This window comes from Palaemon carinicauda, chromosome 1 (assembly GCF_036898095.1).
Source record: "Palaemon carinicauda isolate YSFRI2023 chromosome 1, ASM3689809v2, whole genome shotgun sequence".
In the NCBI taxonomy this organism is placed as follows: Eukaryota; Metazoa; Arthropoda; class Malacostraca; order Decapoda; family Palaemonidae; genus Palaemon; species Palaemon carinicauda.
This window is the reverse complement of record NC_090725.1, coordinates 99,005,292-99,027,563: the sequence shown is the minus strand read 5'-3', so window position 1 is coordinate 99,027,563 and position 22,272 is coordinate 99,005,292. Positions and strand designations below refer to the sequence as shown.

General features: G+C 38.0%; 1 protein-coding gene across 1 annotated transcript in view; it reads right to left on the bottom strand.

Moving 5' to 3' along the window:
• LOC137650070 (uncharacterized) overlaps window positions 1–22,272 on the bottom strand; it is a 640,515-nt gene that overhangs the window by 435,333 nt on the left and 182,910 nt on the right. The window lies entirely within an intron of this gene.

The following is a 22,272-nucleotide window of genomic DNA, read 5'->3' as shown; positions in this document are numbered from 1 at the left end:
TTCAGAACTGAAGAATCATTAATTAACTTAGTATCAAAATGATCTTATACACTCAAACTTAACTATTACAATATATTCTAATAAATAATTATTATTTTAATAACAAAGCTTTCATACAAACATTAGTTGTAATTACAAGCTACTTTGGTAAAAATCATCCGAAAGTTAAGAGCACAAAAATAGACAGCAGTTTACACAATGCAAGCAAAGATAGATTTTTAGACTTAAAGGAGTGATAGCAGCCAGTCTTTGTACCATATGATCCAAGAGCTGCCAGAAAAAGTTTGGTTGAGAGCAAGGAACTCTCATGAAATGTAATAGATTTGTATGAAAAAAGAAAAAAAGTCTTAAAACTAATTTGTATTTTTTTCTACCTATATAAAACAGTCCTCTAAAATAGGGAATATTTTCAGGGGAGCTGGAATGCCCATTAAATTCATTAATTAGGTAATTATTGACAGGTGGTGAGCTAGAGACAATACCATTGCCAACTCTCCTATCAAAGACTTCACTTTAGATATTAGCCTCAACATTGAGAGGGTTGGTTGAAGTAGGAAATAAAACATTAAAGGACTCGGTGACCTGTGACCTTAATGAAGAGCAAAAGCTAAAGAGCTTCTTCAGCATTAGCTTGAGCGTTACCAAAGATGCCACCGAAAAATACTCATCAATGCAAATGATTGCCATAGAACAGAGGGCCACAATCTATATTTGGCACATGAGGATGCTTTTGAACAATTATGCATTCTACAAAAATCAGTATGTGTGTGGATCGACCAGCACCTTCAACATAAACCTGTTACATTGTCTATCCTTTCCTTAGCATCTATGTATATTCTGCTTTACTTCCATATAAAATTACACTGGCAAGCAACTATTCAAAATTGAAAGAACAAGGAAAAGAATTAATAGCCTTGGTTATAATGCATTATATTACATCCATATTATTTGGGGCTAAACACAAAAGTGAAGTCTTTGACAGGAGAGTGACTGGGGCTACTTGCCCTCTGTCACCACCTGTTGTTAACTACTTTGTTAAGGAATTCCACAGCTGTTTCAGATCTGCTGATGACATTCCTTTTCTGAAGAACGAAAGATTTGTATACTTGAAGGAATAAATTCAGCTTGTTCATAAATAATTATGTTTCACAATAAACCCATTACTGTACTTATAATTAGCCTGAATCATTATTAGGTAAGATGTATTGGATTTAAGAAAATTTTCAGATTGAATTCCTTGAACCTATAGGATTTTTCACTTTTACTAGAATAAATATAACAAATGATGAAAAATCATAGACTTCCAGGCTGTCCTATCCAATGGAAACATTATAACATTCATTTTCCAAGCTGTCAGGACTGGAACAGATTAGAATTCCAAGAGTCTGGGGTAAGTTAGGAAGACATTAGAAAGCATGAGCAATTGATCTGAGGGAAGAACTTGATTCTACCCACTAAAGTTATACAACCAGTGTTTTTCCCAAAACAAACCTCTGAACTATGTCATCTTTCTGCCCTCTAAAATGGGAACATTCCACAGCTAAGCCAATCAGGCACTCAGGACTATGCTACTAACCAAAACCTACAGCTTCTAGCCAGTCTATGAATTATTGTTTGTGTGCTTTCCTCTACTCATTAGGGAAGTTCTAGTAGACACCTGAGAAATTAAATATATCCAGGCAAGGGTATGTCAAAGATATTTGTTCAACTTCTACACTAATACCAAAACTTAGTGACACCTGGGAGTCTACTGGTTGTACATCCAGTTCAAAAACAGACCTATAATCAATCTTTCTGAAATTAAAAATTTTAAAATATTCGGATTCTATAAAGTCACTGAGCTGGAGAATCTTCAACCAAGATATCTACGTTTTCTGAGAAGGGGATAACATGAAATATATGAATACCCTGAAAGAAGCATTATACTGATCAAAATAAAAAGGGAGGCACTCAATGTACTAGTGTCACACTCTTAAACAATCAAGACTAGAAATTCAACATACAGCATTTCATCCACAGTAGTTGTGGTAACCAATGGGTTGATGGTAAAGTGGAGCACAATGTCAGTAATGAATCCCCTGGCTCCTATCATTTCATCTTGAATTATGAAACCAAGAACCTTTCTTTATTTTCTGCAAACCAAGAGAATCGCTAACAAATCAGGTCAAGGAATTGCTAGAAATGATTTTCTCATTTTATTTCATCTTGTCTATAAAAATGTACTTTCATTCATAACTCTCAGTATGTACTGGGATGCTCAGAGTATTTGGAGTCCTAAACGATCATCCGTATACTTCAAGTACTAAATAGATTTTAATACATTTTGTCTTATTCAGCCAACTGGATGAACATTAGCATTACAGTTTGGTAAAAGAATGGACTTCTGCCAGTCACAGTATGTAATTTTTAGTTCCTTAAATAAAGTGGTTAAATGCCTGATAAACAAGGCAGTTCTAAATAATAGAACAGTTCTGCTTAACATATTACTTTTCACCCCAATAATTGTAACATTCCAATGTTAGTAGATGAAGCTGGAACAATAAAAAAAAGAGGTCTCATTCAATTTCTAGTCCAGAATGGAAAACGAAGGAGTTTCAACAATGTTAATAGAACTTCATTGGCTGTATTCATCAGAATTAAAGGTGGGTATGGGTCTAGAACTGAAAGTTGTGGTGCCTCTAGTTATTGGCAAGACTCGGGCATCACTAGGCCTGTACTGTACAGGGATTGATCTTAAAATATTAGCATTGCAAAACTGTTTACTAGTCATGTATTACTTCAGTTCCTAACTTGATATGGCTAATATGCTGTGTATACTGATATAAAGAATATTATTTTGGTATAGTTTGTGGGAGGGAATACAGCTTGAAAAATATTTTGTAGCCATTCCTTAATACCACTAGTATGCCTAAGTCTTTCAGAGGTATACTACAATGTCATGTAACAGATAGTCCCCCACCCCACCCTACTCTTTCATTCTCTAGTTTATCTTGTCAATCGTTAAGTTAGACTCAAAACTTTCTGATCAAACTCCTAACACATTCCACACAAACATTATTCTTCCCTTTGCTTCTCAGTTGAGGATTGATGTAACTCCATGGATTTAGACTATTACTAGGTCTCTACATAGCAATGTGATGTGGAGCATAAAAATATCAAAAACTCTCATCCAATCTGAGATTGTTGAACACTATGCTATAAAATACTCCTATTATCCTGTGACTATGATTTTGTTACTAAAGGTTAACAGTAGATTGTTCAATAAACATTAAACCATGACTGTTGGTATGTATTTCATAGAATATACAACCTCGACTTTTTAAAATACGTTACATTTAAGTAAATTCCTTATGCCCCACCTTGATTAATCTTTTTACTCAAACTACAGTACTCTTATCCAAAAATAGGAGCCTATATTACCTTCATATTAGACAAAAACCAATATTTTTGTCTTTCTAACTCAATGCATATAATAAAAGGATCCAAAAATGTCATTTAAATAATTCCAAATCCATTTTACATTCAAAGTCTACTACAGAATCATCTATATAACTTTGAAAGCAGAACCCTTTTCCTTATCTCTGGTTTGATAAATAAAAGGAAAAGGATATTAACACAGACTCCTCAGACCATAAGTTATTCTTTATAAACCATAAACAGGTAACTTATCTAGTATCAAAATGTTTAACAAAAAGGGATCCTGAATATTATATTTAAACAATATAGATTTCTTACCAGATTCTCTTTACCTTATTCAAAAATTATCTACTTCTTTCTTTCCATTAGATTATTAATATCTTCTTTAGTTTGGGCACGTCAAAATAATCTAATTCGTACTCACTTCCTCATTTTTATTACTAGCATTACCTTAATTCACCCTTTATGTTATACTAGAGTTAAATTTTTGTTTCTTTAGACCAGTCTGTTAAACTGAACCAAGATTAAATTCCCTTCTTTATGTTAGGGAGACTGAAATAGATTTCCTCCTTCGAGTTATGCAAACTGAAATCGAAGTTCCTTATTTATGTTAGATTAGTCATGTTCAAATTTATTTCTTTCTTTTTATTAGATAAACTGAAATAAAATTCCTCTTTAGGTTAGGAACACAAATTTAATTCCTTGTTCAGGTTAGGCAGACTAATTAAACTTCATTTGGTTAGGCAGATCAAAAGTAGTTTCCATCCTTTATGTTAGCCAGACAGCAAAATTATGTTTATATTTAGATTCTGAAGACAAATTAAATTTCCATCTTAAAGCTGGGCAGACTTAATTAAAATCATTCTTTAGGCGAGTCTGAAATTTTAGCTACACTTGACAGGAGCCTAAATTTAAAGGTAAAATATTTACCCCTGAGGATAAAATTGGCTGTAGGCATTTTGTAATTACAAAAGATTTTACTTACATTAGAAATTATTTTTTTCTTTTGCAAATTAAGGCATGAGGTAAATAACTAGCCCTCCAATTAGGACCTAATTAATGTCTACCATAGAGCTTATGGCTCGCTCCACGTGAGCAGATTTTTTCCGTACAAAAATATCCCCGCTCATTAGGATGTCAAGATGTCACTTCTTCACATGAGCAGATGTTTTCCATGCCATCTGCATCAGCGTACAGAACAGTCAGTCTTTCGGTGTTTGTACGAGATGGAGAACGTAAAAAAGAGAATGGTCTTGTGTATATAATGAAAAGTGCTAAATGTGTTATGATGTTCTATAAAATATAATCATTCAGTGTATAATAATAATAAAAATAATAAGTATTATACAGTAATAATACTAATACGAACAATAATAATAATAATGATTATAAAAAGACAACTCAAACTAATCACTGAAAAATAGTAGAAGAGGAAAGCCTACCCTCTGCAACAGCTGAACCATGCCTACCACGTGGGGAAAAACTTCCCTTCAGAAGGATTCCATACACTTCTTAAGTATTCTAAAAGGTCTGGCTCCATAGGGATTAGCAGTGCACACTGATAGTAAAACAATGCCATCTGGAGACTCCTCCATGCTGACAGTGTGTGTGAAGGGTCTCATCGATCTTCATTGATTTCTAATCTGCACGGACGAAACTGCATAGATTCAATTCACATGTGTGAAGTGGGTCTACCAGTAGGAAGCTGCTGTTTTACTGTGAGCATTAAGTTTAACAGATCCATAATTAAATACATTCTGCTGCTATTTCCAAGCTTTTTAAAAAGGCTACTTCCAAATTTCTCTACTGAATATAAGTTAGAAATACTAAGTGTTAGTATTTACTGGCTCTGAAACAGAAACCTGCACTGAATTAATTAATTCTAAGAAAAGGAGAGAACCAAAAAAGGATTCTACATTATTAGTCAACATAATAAATCGACCATTTAAAAAATACTACGGCTGCTATCGTCTTTGTATGCGAGAAGAACGAGGATTCAAGATGGAGAGGATTTGTTCCCCATCCTGCATTCCTCCACTGCATCTTAAGGCAAACAAAGGATTTTAAAGGAATGAATAAATAGCAAATTATTCTCTGGGATCTATAGTTCTCTGAATATTTACACAACTAAGATCAGATAAGATGCAGTATGTTCAATGTCGTACGACAGCTAACATTCATCTAGGTTCAGTCAAGGTTTAATAGTAGGTTGGCCAGGGCACTAACCACCCATTGCGATACTACCAACAGAGAGTTACTGGGTCCTTTGACTAGCCAGACAGTACTACACTGGATTCCTCTCTCTGGTTACGGCTCCTTTTTCCTTTGCTCACACAGACTGAATAGTCTGGCCTATTCTTTACACACTCTCCTCTGTACTCATACACCTGACAACACGGAAATTACCAAACAATTCTTCTTAGTTCAAGGGGTTAACTACTGCACTGTAATTGTTCAGTAGCTACTTTTCTCTTGGTAAGGGTAGAGTTTAGCAATAGTAAGCTGCTCTTCTCGGAGAAGGATATTCCAAAATCAAACCATTGTTCTCTAGTCTTGGTTTTTCACAGCCTTGGGATAGAGTTCTCTTGCTTGAGGGTAAACTTGGGCACACTAGTCTACCTTATTTTTCTTCCTCTTATTTTTTGAAGTTTTTATAGTTTATATATGAAAGATCTATTTTGATATTGTTACTGTTCTTAAAATGATTTATTTTAATTGTCCATTACTTCTCTTGTAGTATATTTAGTATCGTGAAAGGGTAGAGCTGTTACTTTTACATGGGAGTTAGGACAACTATTGAGAAGATAGGCAAAAAAAGCATTTCTCTTTTTCTCTCTCTTCCGCTTTTTTCATTTCCTCACTGGGTTATTTTTCCCCGTTGGAGCCTATAGCTCATAGCATTCCTCTGAAGCAATAATTCATGCATTAAAAGTCTGATCTTATCCCTATCAAAGAGGTACTGCTAAAACACATCATTCTAGAAAAAACAAGAAAATTTGATCTCACAGCTTCTGGTATCATCCCGGTCTAGTCCTGACCCTAGTGACATCATAGTTTATGTTAATCTCTGCTTACATGATTCTTGAAACCTACACAGCTTTGACCCTTTCCCCATCTGATGCCTAGTCACTAATGTGACTGCTTATTGTAAAGCTGGTTTCCTATTCATGGTTCCTTGCATTCATGCAATCCAACTAGCACAGTTCTTTGTTCCTGTCATGAATGTATCCTCAAACACACAGTATGTGTGGTTTTGTTCACTATTCAGTGCTGCCTCTGCTCAAATAACAGCTTTGACCTTCAGAGCATTTGTTAGCATATTCTGAAGATCACAATGCTCAATTCATGGTCTCCATCCTAGACCAGTATAAGTATGCTCACCTGTATTGCAACATGACTCGGGTTCATAGCTTAAGAGACTGAAATAATCAGGTCATGGCTTGGACCACCAGATGAACTCACTGACATAGGACTGGCCATGGGACTTCACAAACAGCATGGCTTTGGTCATGGCTCCAAATGCAGTATTACTACTGTAGCCAAGAACATCAACAAGGCTGTGGTCCAAGCAAGTAACAGCCATCTGGTCACTAATGTCACTTAAAATGGTAACGGCAACAACCCTTGTTATAGGAATGGTCACTGAAATGGTGCCTTCCACAGTAACCAGCAAAACTCTTATCAACCGAGGAATAAAAGTCTACTAACCCCAAACACTCCTACAAAGTACTTTCAAGTCAATTCTAATGTGGATGAGGTAAAAGTTTGGCTCTATACATAAAAGCTTAGACTGGATACAGAGAGGACTCCATATGGTAAAAAACAGTCCTCTTTTACTTAAGAAGAAACATGAAAGAATCTATTTAGCAATGCAGCATCTAATATATGGTTGGCAGCCAGACAAACTGGAGTGGTACTGCACAAACAGCATTAGGACTAGGAGGAACAGGAATAACACCGGCAAGAGCATAGATAGCATTGGCAAGAATAGGAATGGCATGGGATGTAAGCTGTAGAAAAATACAGTTAATGCCTCTTGAAAAAGAGGATTCTAAAAATTAGCAGATATCTTGTTTGTGGGTGACAAATTAAGAGAACATGATGAGAATTTAAATTCATATACAAAATTAAAAAAAAGGGCCAGAATTTGTTTAATGAAGAAAAGTAATTTCAGAATGAGGAAAGAAAAATCTTTATCACACAGTGCAGAAGAAAGCTTCATTGGTAGAAAAGCAGGTAAGAAAAAGAAGCAGAATACATTTCTACATACCAATACATGGCAATGAGGGAGGAGAGAATCAAAATAAAATTATAGAATTATTAAATTCAAACCAGGTAGTCTCATCTGATTACAAACTTATAATACAGGCACTACATTATTTACAATAAGAAAACAAATGATAATAAAAACAACCAAATAAGACGATGATCATAATTCTAGAATCTAGAGCTTCAAGGTAACAGGTGCATGTACAAAATTAACAAATTTATAAAATTAATGAATAACTACACTGAAATAAGTTCATAACCAAGCTGAAAACCAAAGAAGCAATTACCAAAACATTTTATACCTTTCAAGGCAAACTTGAATAGAAAAAGTTGGAAAGAAAAAAATTATCCTTAGTGTGATTAGATCTATGTTTGCTTATTACCTAAATATAAAGCTATCTACTCTTCACTAAAGTATTTGGAATGCAATAACAGCACCGAACAGAATACTAGAAGTAATCACCACTAGTTCTACTCTTGAACAGACAGAAAGATACCTGTTGAAAGAAAATTGGATGTCTTGTGATAATCGTTAAAATTCCATCTTTTTCTTCTTGAGCAGTCCATCGTAATTGATGATGACAATCCATGTTCCTCAGTAGATGAAGAATGTACAGTAGTATGATGGTTAAATGAAAGGATGAGGATTAGTAAAAAAACTAAAAAGAAATTTTCAAAAAGAAAAAAAAGAAAAAAATGGTAGCTCAGCCTAAAAACAAACTCAACACTCCACATTGGGGCTCATGAACCCTGATCTTGACCATTGCTAAGGCCCTGGAGATCTTTAGTATGATGATTATGTGATAGAATGAGGATTAGGAAGAAAAGGGAAAGAAAATAAATTTTCAAACAGAAAAAAGAAAAAAAAAATTTAAAACAGAAAAAAGGAGAAGACTAAATGGCAGCTCAACCTAAGACAAACACAATGCTCCACACTGGGGCTCATGAAGCCTAATCGTCATCACTGATAGGCCCTGAAGATTTGCTGTTCATGCATTGGTGGTTATCTTTCCCTTTCTTCCGTCATTGTGACTAAGAAATTGGATCGCTTGTAAGTAAAGGATTTGTTGTGAAACAAAGTTGTTAGTCAGATAAAACAACCCTTTATGTAATAAAGATACAAAATATACCTCTACGATGGGGTGAAAAGTGAATTATATATATATAAAGAAAATGGAACTATGAATTTTTTTTACTATTTCTATATACACCTGATGTTTATATTGCTTTGTTCTTTTAGCTTGACTTATAGTGACATTACTCCATAAAACTAAGTACCCTGTATTTCCTGTTTTCTTCCCTTCAAAAGGCCACACCTCTTGCCCACCAAGGCAACTTCTGAAGACTAATGGTAACCCATGGTGTGAATAGCCCCACCTCCAGTCTTCAATGTTTAAGTTGAAATTAATATCCTACCCTTGATATCATTTGTCAGTGGGGAAAAGGGTTGGCATGCATATGAACGTAAGGTGAGTATAGAAACAACAAATCTCATTACTAGTATTAGGTTTATTTCTATGAACCTCCCCTTATGTTCATATTGCTGACTCTCACACACTGATGGAGGAGGGTCATCAAGAAAAGAGATTGGAAACAAAGTCTTAAAATAATACCCATCTATACACCAGACCCTCCTTTTAGTCAAGTGCCTTGGTAATAAACTGTTATAACTAAGGTTATAACTTGATGCTTCAGATTGTTTTTAAGTACCTCCCTTATTACCAATTAAGGGATTTTGACGAAGGAAAAATCTATTTCTGGGGAGAGACCTGTGACGCCCGGTGAAAAGTCCTTCTTTCTACCTTTTCTGATATAAATCTTCCAAATAAACCAGAGAAAAATAAAAGCATGGAATGCAGAGGTTACTACCCTCGCGCGAGCACCTCGTGAGTGTCGTGTATACATCACTTGCGAAAAACACCGAACAAAACAATTACGACTTAGCGGGCAAGTCCAAAACAGAAGGATGACCTAGACGGTGTTCATGTGGGTGGCGGTGGCGTGGTACAAGTGTGGTTTCTGGGGTCTTTGTTACGGCCCTTCCCTTTGATGAAGAAGTTATCTAATTGGAAGACAGCCTGTGAATAGTGGTTTTCACATGCCCCTGATGTATACACGACACTCACGAGGTGCTCGCGCGAGGGTAGTAACCTCTGCATTCCATGCTTTTATTTTTCTCTGGTATATTTGGAAGATTTATATCAGAAAAGGTAGAAAGGACTTTTCACCGGCCGTCACAGGTCGACCCAGAAAAAGTACTTATATATACTATATACTTTACCCAATACAGTACCTTATATTCCAAAATTGGGAAAAAACTGAAGACTAATCAAAATCCCCCATTAATAAAACCTAACTTTTATTAAAACACATTATCAGCAGCTACTATGGCACTAGCCTGACAATCTTAATAAGAGAACCAGGATTATTCAAGATGATGTCTAACAAATACTGAGCTACAGCTAAAATGCTTTACAAAGAAAGATTCCTACAAAAATTCAGAGGTTTATGCAAGTGGGATGAAAGACTGGAAAGTTACAGTGTATGATATTAGGAGTAGACATACAGCTACTTCGCAGAAATTCTATAGAAATCTTTCTTTGGAAAGAACTTTTGCAGCATCTCAGTGGCATACCAAATCGGTATTTGCTAAACATTATCTTAAAGAATCCTGATTCTTTTTTAAGTCCAGTAGTAACTGCTGTAGATGTAATCAAATGAAAGTTATGTTCCCAAAATCTTTTAGAACTTCCAAGAGCAGGGGGAAAGCTCAGCTATGAGATTCATAGCAATGAGAAAGATTGAAGATGGCAGGTGAGGCTATCCAAAGCATGGGCTACCAATAGTCGCCAGATGTTACCTTGGTGAGCAAGAGGCAAATTTTATTTTTTTTGGTAATATCGATATGCTGTAAGTCAAGCTTTGAGAGCAAAGCAATATGAACATCATGGGAGGTTCACAAAAACAAAACTACTTTTCATTTCCTACTCTGCTCATTTATGGGATAACAAGGACATTCTTTTCACTTTTATTATCAAATACCGTAGATCTAAAAATTTTGCAGGAAAATATCTGAAACTTAATTGAAAATTACTATTGTACTGTATATACCTACATTACATATTCAAATATTCTGAGATAGCAAAGTTCATTTTATAGCCTAAGGCTACGTGCACACAAGTGGGCATTTGACACATGCAGACAGAAGTGGGCTGAAGCTTAATTTTGAAATGCATTGAATCCATTGAGACTGATCTTGCAAGTGTATTTAGCTTTCTGTCTGAAATCTCATTGGAGTCAATATATCTAAAATTTTAAGCTTCAGCCCACACTTGCCTGCACCTATGGAATTCCTGCCTCTGTGGTCACAGGTTTCAAAAGAAGTGTCTAAACTACAATCAAACGAGGTAAATTATACCCGATGGTTAAAAGATAAAATTCTTTCTTAACTGGACGCCTTTCCATCTGCAATCCAACAAGAAAAAATCTGCAATAAAATAAGTAAGAATAAGAGGGCAAAGATATTCTTTGCAAATATGATGTACGACCAAAAATCCACAGATTTTATACTATCAAATACTAGTGTTCAAATGACTACATATATAAATATCAACGTTGCTCTCTACACGGAAATCTCTTCTTGGTGAGCAATATAATTTGGCTACATCATCTACAAAATTAGGCATAATGCATCTTTATAATTGCAATGGAAAATATAAAGAACGCTATTACGCCTTAAATAAAGATAAATTCTTTACAAACACCTGGAATTAACTGCCCAATACAAAAATTTCATCAAATCAAGCCTTTGCTGTACACTTCTCTGTTATTAAGAAAACTATTTCAGTGACTTATTACATTGTAAATTTCAAATGAAATTTTGAAAAAAAAATAATCTTTAAGCTAATTTAATTCTACTTTTTTGAAAGCCTAAAAAATCATATGTAAACTAACTGCTATAAAGCAGTTCCTTTAAGCATCCTATGTAATATACATTGCTTTTTTATAAGGAAAAATTCTAAATGGCATCATATACTGTATTCTATACTTCTTTTATATTAAAAAATTACCTTAACTCTATTATCTCTTGAACACAAGTATAGTATAAATTCAGCAAATAAAGCTGTCCAGTCCTAACTTCACTACCCTTATCCTTTTCCTCTTAATTTAGCGAGCTTCATGGTATTCCTATTTTCATGTTTTACCAGTCATCACAAAGAAATAAAAGGTTGTTTATAAATTGACATAAATACTCTATGGAAAATAAAGAATCTATAAAGAATAAAATAATAAGACTAGGCATCAGATCCTTGAGTATCAAATCTTCCTGCAATTGCAAAAACACATTAATATAATTACATAACTTTTGTAAATACAACACAGTAAAGTATATCATCGATACCTGATGACTAAACTGACTTCTATCTAAATTTTATTTGATGACCCATTCTAAAGACAATTCACTGTTTGCAATATATATAAAAAAAAAAAAAACTAAGTGAATATATGATTTGCACTTAATGATTGATAAAGAGTCTTTAAAACGGAGGCTAAGAAAAACTGACATTAAATATCTATGTGAATACTCATCATTAAACGGATTTTGAGCGAAGCGAAAAATACATTTTTGGGTGAGATAGCCATGACGTCCTGATGGAAGGTTCCTTTAGTAGCTTCCCAGGGGTATATATGACTACAGTGATATTCCCAGAGAATCAAACCAAAGGTTTTACAGAACTCTAACTTCTGGCGCGAGTACCTTTAAGATTACTCTCAAGGGTATCGTACATAATCAGGGGACGTATTCTTGACACGCCACATGGCAATCTGCACCCCGAATAGCCTTTACGCTTCGAGGGGGATACGTGGCAGAATTAGAAGGGTAGCCGCAATAAAGATTACCCTGGTTCCCCTACTACTATCGTATCACAACCGCGCCAACTCCCTCTGGCGGTCATTCCTTGTAGTGTTGAGCAAGGTGCTACAGATACAGTAGATCAGGGGGGGAAACTGTGAAGATCTTTTCATAGAAAAGAAGGGTGGGTCCATCAGGACGTCATGGCCATCTCACCCAAAAATAGATTTTTCGCTTCGCTCAAAATCCATTTTTTGGGCTCAAGCCATGACGTCCTGATGGAAGCATACCAGAGAATTAATGTATCTGTGGATTTTTGTCAGTGCCTTAACCTTGGGACAACATTTCTACGGCCAAAAGGGCCAATTGAGACAAATGACGTTACCGTTATCCGTCATTATCACTAAGCGTAACAATGTTAGTGCTTCCTGCCCCCTGCAGGGAAGAGTCATTTTTAGATGTTAGAAAAGGGGCCTCAAGGTAGCATATATTGTATGAACAAACATAAGTATACACTGATAATACAAACGGTCTCAAGGATTGTATATATTGCGGAACCAATATCAGTGTCCTTATCTGTTGTTTGTAGGCATACAAAGATATGAGAAATACTTACATAAGTAAGTCAAGGAACTCTGGCCTCTTAAACATGCAATTGTTGGGCGAATCAGAACGCAACTGCATTTTAATAGACATTTATTCCTAATAAATGACTACATGCTAAATGAATGTAGCATAAGGAAATTATACAAGAGACATACACAGAAATTAATGTTCCCTTTTTTGAAAGGGAAAAAAAGATGAGTGCCACTCTCAGACTGAAGAAAAGCTTTTTTAACAAGACTTTTCTCTATAATTTCTGTACATGAAATAGTCTAACAACACTGTGTACTATGTACACACGGCACTAGTGGTATCCGTATAATTTCACACCTGAGATTCTGAACAGATTTAGTGTTACCTTGGCAACACTTATTCAAAGGGAGGTCACACAAAAAATGCTGACCCATTCTCCTTTTAATTGATAGTCCCAATCAATTTACTGTTCATCGCAGAGCTAGACGACAGGGTCCAAAATAGCACCTGCCGCCACCACATAATGCCTCAATCCATAGATTTGCTTAGTATAGTGTCTGTAAGACACACTGGACAACCTCCGATCAGTAAATGAGCGAAGAGGCTGAAGTCCACACACTGAAAGGTTCAGTGATGAAGCAACTTTTCTCGGATCTTTATCTGCAGGGGTACTGTCAGGGATAGTTTGATCCAAAGTTTTCTCCTGTAAAGAGCTGTTTCTCCTGAAGTCTGAAGTTCTATGAAGATAATCCTTAGATGCTCTAGCAGACATAGAGAGACATCTTCCTTCAGAGGGCAGATTCTCCAGGAACCCCACCTCTTAGTGGGTAGGTCGTCTTTAGTGAGAAGGGTTAGATCAGGAAAGAGATGCAGTTATTCCACTTAATGTGGCCCTCATCCCCAGATAGGGCCACTATTTCACTAACTCTAGCCCCAGAGGCTATAGCGAACCGAAAAAATAACCTTTTAGGTTAGATCCTTGAGGGAACAATCCTCATTGTTCACAGGTGAGGCATAATGTAGGATCTTGTCCAAAGACCATGAGATGGGCTTTGGTGGCACTGCAGGCCTAAGCCTGCACATGTTTTTGGAATCTTATTAAAGATTTCAATCGTCAGATCCATTTAATGGGCATATAGAAGAGGTCTAGTCGGGGTTGACTTGCACATAGATATTGGTCCATGGATCCAAATATCCAATCAAGTGACCTCTCTTGCAAGGTCGGCCATACCCTTGGTGCTTACTCAAGGGTTTATATGGGGACAAGGCCGAAGAACTAAACTTCTCATAGTATCCAAGGATACACTGCCTCCTTCCTCAAAGGCCATCGTGCTGTTGGCCGCCAGACCTTGAATATAGGGTTGGACAGAGAAGGACAGGCAGAAGATCATGAGATTGCTTTCGGACCCTTTTGCTTTACAAAGCAACTTACTTTTCTCAAGAGGACTCATATTGTCTTTTAGTTGACTAGACTTGTATTCTTCTAAGAATTCTATTTTGCCTTTTGAGATCCCAGTCTTTTTCCTAACCGTTAAGGGCAAGGAATTCATAAGATGAAGGGATCAGGTATACAGTGAACCCTCGTTTATCGCGGTAGATAGGTTCCAGTCGCGGCCGCGATAGGTGAAAATCCGCGAAGTAGTGACACCATATTTACCTATTTATTCAACATGTATATTCAGACTTTTAAAACCTTCCCTTGTACGTAGTACTGTTAACAAACTACCCTTTAATGTACAGAACACTTAATGCATGTACTACAGTACCCTAAACTAAAACAGGCACAAATATTGAAGGTGATTTTATATCATGCATTTCCTAAACATGCTAAAAAGCACGATAAAAAATGGCAACCAATGTTTTGTTTACATTTATCTCTGATCATAATGTAGAAACAAACTGTAGGTAGAGCTTTGCTTATTACCCAGACATATTTCCCATACTTTTCCCTTAGAACTACATCACATCTTCCTACTTTAGATATATAGATATATATATATATATATATATGTATATATATATATATATATATATATATATATATATATATATATATATATATATATATATATATATATATATATATATATATATATATGTGTGTGTGTGTGTGTGTGTATATATATATATATTTATATGTATACACATATACATACCTACATATATACATAAATACATGCATACATATATGTATATATATTACTGTATATATATGGGTTATGGAAAAAATCCGCGAAGTGGTGAATCCGCGATGGTCGAACCGCGAAGTAGCGAGGGTTCACTGTACTGTGATAAATCAAAGGCAGAAAACTTCTGAACCTCCTGGATAATCCTAGGTGCATAACTAGGACTAGCCTCAGCCTCAGTTCCTTCATTACAGGGAACGGGGTGTTCTTGGGCTACCTGGGAGCCAACAGAGCCCCTCTTCCCTGGAAGGGTCTCAGCATGTAGAGGGCCTTCCGGAGGAAATTTGATGGACTGAACAGGAATTATAAGTCCATCACTTCTATTGTAGAGACATGATGTCTGTTACCTCCATTAGAGGATCCTCGTATGGGGCTAAATAATGAGTTAGTATCTTGATAACGCTCGTGATGAAGAGAACGATCTGCAGCTCGGGGACTTGTTCCCATCTGGGAGGGAATGGGTCTGCGTCCGTGTACCATTCCAACTCTATTGGGTTGAACCCGAGAAGACCATCCAGTGTCACCTTGCGGATCATATATAAAAGAGCTGCTGATAGGCGCCATTCCCTTAAGGGAGGGATGGCTAGCATTCCCTAATGAAATGAGATGTCCCTTATCCTCGACACAGTTTCGACGCCTCATTATCGCTTCGATGCCCCAGATCAACCTGAGGAGGTCTGATCTGTGTGGAGAGTTTCTCTACCCATTACAGGGCTAAAATGGCCTACAGGCTTGTGGCCTTTGGTCATTGTAGGGTAAGCGAAGAGGGAATGACCATCATTGGCCCTATTAGATCTCTTCGAGAGTTTGAAGCGTATCTTCTCCAGCCTCTTAACGCATCTTACAGCTGTGCACGTAGCACTGGGTCTGTCATTATCGTGAACTGGAGAGAGTTCGAAACTCCTCCCTGTTAGCATCATGGAACCCTGACTGATTACAATAGTCTCTTGACAGACCTTGCGATCTCCTTTTACATCCCCAAGGGAAAGGAGCGTTAAGGTGACTACAGGTTTCAATGATTTTTTAAAAACATTGAAGCCCCTGAGCTGGAGAGAATCGAGACTTCTTGAAGTAGTTATTTGCATTCCCGATGTTCCAGGGCCGGATCATCTCCATGGATGCTCATAGACAGTCGTTTCGGGTACTGCCCACCCCAGCCTGTCGTCCAGGGCCATTGTTGCCTGAACTCTTTCTAGGCTTGGTTTCGCTTGACTGTGTCTGCTAATTCCGTGAAGATCCTAGGACTGAATCTAGTCCGACGAGAATCTTGTCTAGGATATATGTTATCTTCTGTAACTTGGATACTAGGTAGGAGGGGGGGGGGGTGACTGACTGGAAGTTGCCGATAGACATCTTCCAGGTCTGGCTAGATTATCAACACCCCTTACTGAATAAGGTCCTTATGTTCAGAAGGATTAACATTCTGAACTTGCTGTTTTATTGGAACTTGTTGAGTGGCGCCAAGTCCAGAATGACTCAGAGTTTTCTTGAGTCTTTCACGTGAACACTAAACAGCCTTCCTTGGAAATCGATGGACTTTACTTTCCTCACCGCTAGTATGCTCTAGAGCTCTAAGGTATACTCTTCTAGGGGGATTTGAACATAAGAAGAGTTGAGGAAAGGATGGTGGAGGTATGTCCATTTCCATTCTAGTCTCATCTTGGTTAGGCCTTGGACCCAAGGATCGAAGGTCCAGTGATCCAGGAGGAACTTCCCTCCTACCAGAAGCATCTGTTTGCTTCGCATGATCAGAAGGTGTACATATCTGACCGTCTGTGGAACAACTGTCATTGTAACTGTGGGATGCTGTTTAACATCCCAAGGAGAACTAAGAAACCCTTCCGTCCTCCTTTTAAGCCATACCTGACCGTTTCCCTATATCAGCTTTTCAGTGTTTCACTGTAATAGAAGATTCCTTTCTATTGTATAAAGCTTAGGATAAGTACGCTGGAAAAGAATAGGAGAGACACATACGTGTGAATCCTTCCAGCCAACAGCTGCGGCCTTCCTAATTATTGATTCTAGGGCATCCCCTTTCAAGAAGGGCCTGATGGAAGATTCTAGCCCATAAGGATAGAGTAGCGTAAAAAGCGCCTACATCCGGGGAATTAATAATGAGAATCAAAGATTCTGATGAAGAGTCAGCGTAAGAAAAAGTGGGGGAAGTGGATCCCCCAAATCAGGTAGGTCTCAGCAAGAGATTGTGCTTAGAAGCACAGCATACTGGAAAACCATTCTATTGTATGGTTATGTACCAAAGATTTCTGTCTGTGATATGGTCCTATACTACAGATGTACAGGGTATTGTATTCCCCTATACAACTGGTATATTACCATCAAGGCTAGTACTTGGGGGTAAGTTAACTGGCACAGTACTTCAGTACCGATATGGCTAGCAGTTCTCCGGCATGTCAGTGACTTGTCGGCTGTCAGCGGGTCACTGACAGAAGTCACACCATCCTAGCCAGTATTCAATATGACTGGGTAGTGGTGAAAACTATACGCATAGTCCGCAGCCCTCTTAACCATTGGCGACTCTTCGGATTGTCGGCAGTCTGCCGGTTATCGGCAGGCTGCCGATTGAAGGCATACCAACTCAGCTATTGACTGGGTGGTGACCAAGGGCACACACTGCCGGTTCTCGGCGGCGGAGTCAGATGTGACAGTGAATCAATGACTGCCGTCGTTGTTATCACTACAAGGTGTGGCCTGAATGTAGAGTCTCTGCCTGGTGTTTGCCAGCCGGGGGTTCGAGTCTTGCTCAGATTCATTAGAGCCGTTAGTGTCTGCAACCTTACCATCCCTGTGAGGCAAGGTTGGGGGGTTTGGGGGAGCTTCAAGACCTTAAAAACCTTTAAAGGGAACACTGAATTGTTAGTTATCGAAATGAATAAGTGAAATCTTCAGTCCATTTTTTCTTTTTTTTTACTGAACCGCATTTTTGAGATAACTTCTGAAACCAAACCAACCGTAGTTCGACAGCTTGAGACAGCCATCTTGTATGCACTGGCAGCGAGAGGGGGGGGCTACCCCCATCCTCACCTCCTCTTCTCGAACTGGAGTGGAGAAAGGAGGGATAGGGGACAGGATGTCCTTTAGGATGCTGTAAAATAGGTAGGTATGGTTTCAGAAAGATTTTAGAAATCTCACACCCAAATGTGTTATATTAACTTTGGTTTTTTCGAGACCTTCGACAGTAAGGTCTGACCTACTACAGGTCAGAGGGTCTCAGACGGGGTTGGGGATTTGGAAATAATATTGCTGGGGGCATGAACCTGCATGTATTATGTCTGTGAAAATACTCATCTTCATAACTGCAGAAGACTGCGATGCATCATCTGGTGTCCCTCCTGTAAGGAAAGGAGAACAGAAATGAGTATTCAATTGATTATCGCACTGATAAACAATTTGCAAAAATCATCTTTTGACAAAAATAGCTTAGGACAGAAAGCTAAAAGAGATAGTGGGAGACACATACCCGTGTATCCCCTGTGAGCCAATGCTGTTACCTCCCCTCAGTATTAAGATAAGGAAATTCCTCCAACCGGGGAATTCCCGGTAGAAAAGGGGGTCGAACACCTAGTGTAAGGAAGTGTACAAGCACTGTCCCCCTCTATACTTAACACTGTGAGGTAAGGAGGACTGATTTCACAATCAGAGTATCGAAGGAATGCCATTCTTTCGATATAGGAGCGGCACCAGCAGAAGCTCGCACAAGGGTACCCAAGATATGTTGATTAGAAAAATAAAAGACATATATTTGTGCATCCCAACCAATCTATTTGCTGTGACCTCCCTTACAATATTAAATTAGGGAGTTTCCTGGTCAGGGAAACTCAGGGATAAGGGCTCTCCCCTTTAGGGGTTAGAGGCGTCACACCACCAGCCCTTTACGAAATTTAATATTGCAGGGTAAATGGAAACTGATTTCAAATTAGAATATTGACGAAATATTATTCTATCAATATAGGATTGGGTTCAGCAAATATCTGGGCAGGGATACCCAAGATATATTGGAAATAACTACTAGTATAATATATACGTTAGTTATCCATCTGCCGTATATACTATACTGCAAATATACTGACTACCTGTATAGACATATACTGTAGTTCAGCCGGCATGTTGCCGGATTAGCTAGCTCTTTCCGGAGCATCTAGCAAGCTAGATAAGAGAGAGAGAGAGAAAGCATGGAGTGAAGGCTATCTATTACTGTATATGTATACAGTAATAGAGGATGTAAAAGTCTAATTTTACTGCCTTTCTCCGAAAAGAAGGTTCAAATGGAAGGGGAGAATGTACCATTCAGGCTTCCATCTAGCCATAGTACTACTGCCGGCTTACCACTGTAGGCCAACCTCCGGCAGCACGAGTACAGTCGGCATGCTACTGACTGAGTCAGTACCTATCTGTGCCGGTCTACTGCTGGCCAGAGCAATATGCTGACAACAGAATTTGTGGCCAGCAGTTCAAGGGAGAACTGGAGAACCTTGGTGACAAAAGGGATCTCCCACCCACAGCCGTCATGGCCGCTGGAAGCCATCAGTCGCCGACAGCCGTCAGCTGAGGAGAGGAGGTTTGGCCGGCTCCGGCAACTCACCGGCAATGGTAAGGTTGCAGGATGCCGGCTCAGGAAAGACAATGGCTCGGCCATCGTAAAAGAACAGAGAGAGGGGGGGAGGGTCCTATGTGAGGTATGGGAGGGACTGGCAATGTTGCCGGACCTACACACCTTGAAGAAACTCTGTTTCAGTACCGGCACAACCACAAGCGGCAGGAGAATCAACTATTCTCCAGATTAGGAGGTGCTAATACAGTTAAGGGGACGGCAGTCCATGCCGTTCCTCTCAACAAGGGAGAAACAGAGTTCCAATGCCGGCACCAATCTAGGCCACAAGAGTATACGATTCTACAGCCTAGGGTCTGCGAGCATAGGACTGGTCCACTAGACCACAGGGAGAAGGTGGCGGCAACATTCGACCACTTCAGGTGTAATCTAGGGAGGGCTAGCCTCCTATGCCGGCAGCTCAGCCGGCAGGGGAATGCAATCACCCCGCCGACCGACTGCCGACAAAAGACTAAATACTCTGAGGTTCTGATCGAATCCCAAAACTTGCCGTCTGCCGTTAAGGGATGAGACAGAAAACTCTAGGCTAGTCATGCCTGAATTCGAAATTCAAGGCCGACGCAGAGGGAAGAGAGATTACCCATAAATCTCTAAACGAGACTAGTAACGGCTAATATAATTCCAAGAGATATCAATCGCCAAGGAATGATAACCGATACACAAGGGTAACCGGGGAAATGACGAAAGTATATGTTGTCTAGGCTAGGTTACCTAGACAAGGCGAGATCTCTGTTACCTAAAATCACCAAAACTCTGACATATACGATCGACACAGAAAAAAGGGAAAATTATGCATATAAATATCTTTACAATATAAAATGCCTAAACAGCTTTCATAATAACAATTAATGCTATTTAAACCGGAAATGTCGTTCTGCTAACTAAATAACACATGCCCAATGAACGACGGCGCCAATGGCGACACCGGTGATCAGCGTAGATCCAAACACAATAATTACACTAAATTCATTGTGAGGTTGGAACTAAAATACATATTGTAAAGAATAAATACTCAACTTTCTGGATGGAGAAAGAAGCCGTAGAAAGCATAGACTCCTATAAATCGATCGAAAATGTCAGATCAACAGGGAACACCACCGTAGCGAGTCGTTACAGATAAAGGAATGACCGCCAGAGGGAGTTGGCGCGGTTGTGATACGATAGTAGCAAGGGAACCAGGGTAATCTTTATTGCGGCTACCCTTCTAATTCTGCCACGTATCCCCCTCGAAGCGTAAAGGCTATTCGGGGTGCAGATTGCCATGTGGCGTGTCAAAAATACGTCCCCTGATTATATACGATACCCTTGAGAGTAATCTTAAAGGTGCAGTACTCGTGCCAGAAGTTAGAATTCTGTAAAACCTTTGGTTTGATTCTCTGGGAATATCACTGTAGTCATATATACCCTTGGGAAGCTACTAAAGGAACCTTCCATTAGGACGTCATGGCTTGAGCCCAAAAATACCATTATCACCACCATTGCTAATATTTTACATCAAAACAGTAATAATTCTAACTCAGAATATATTGCCAATAAAAAAGGGGAATAACGCACTGTAAATGGAACATGGAAGGATTGTATACTGAGGCATAGTGACAAAATGTAGAGTAGTGTCTATTCAACCATTTGTGTTTATATTCTTATGTCTATTGTTATTAATAACAATGTTATATGGTACAAAACAGAGTATTTTCTAATACATATATTACATACTGTACTGTGGCTTACTCTGAAATTCTCTGTGGATACTATATGGGTCATTGATTACCAGCATAGCTTTGGGGACTCTGATGAGGGTCTCAAATTTTTCTTGCAAATTCCAGTAATTAAAAGCATAATTCAAGTAAAATATATTATATGGCATTCGGTATACAACAATGCCTATATAGACCTTACAGTTGCAAATTATATGGTTTTATTGACAAGGTTTTGACATTTAACCCTATCACACGACATTTGAACCTATTGGTGCAGAAAGAGGAGAGATGAATGCACACATTCAGCATGTAATAATGAAAATACCAATCGAATAAAAAATTGGAATTTTAATTATAAAATCTATTTCTATACTCACATGATATTCATATTGCTTTGTTCTTGAAGCTGACATATCGATGTTACCATAAAAAGCAAAAAAGTTTCCATCTTTATTATTATCATTATTATTACTAGCCAAGCTACATCCCTAGTTGGAAAAGCAAGATGCTATAAGCCAAAGGATTCCTACAGGGAAAAATAGCCCAGTGAGGAAAAGAAATAAGGAAATAAATAAACAATATAAGTAATGAAAAATTAAAATAAAATATTTCAAAAAGCATTAACAACATTAAAACAGATAATTC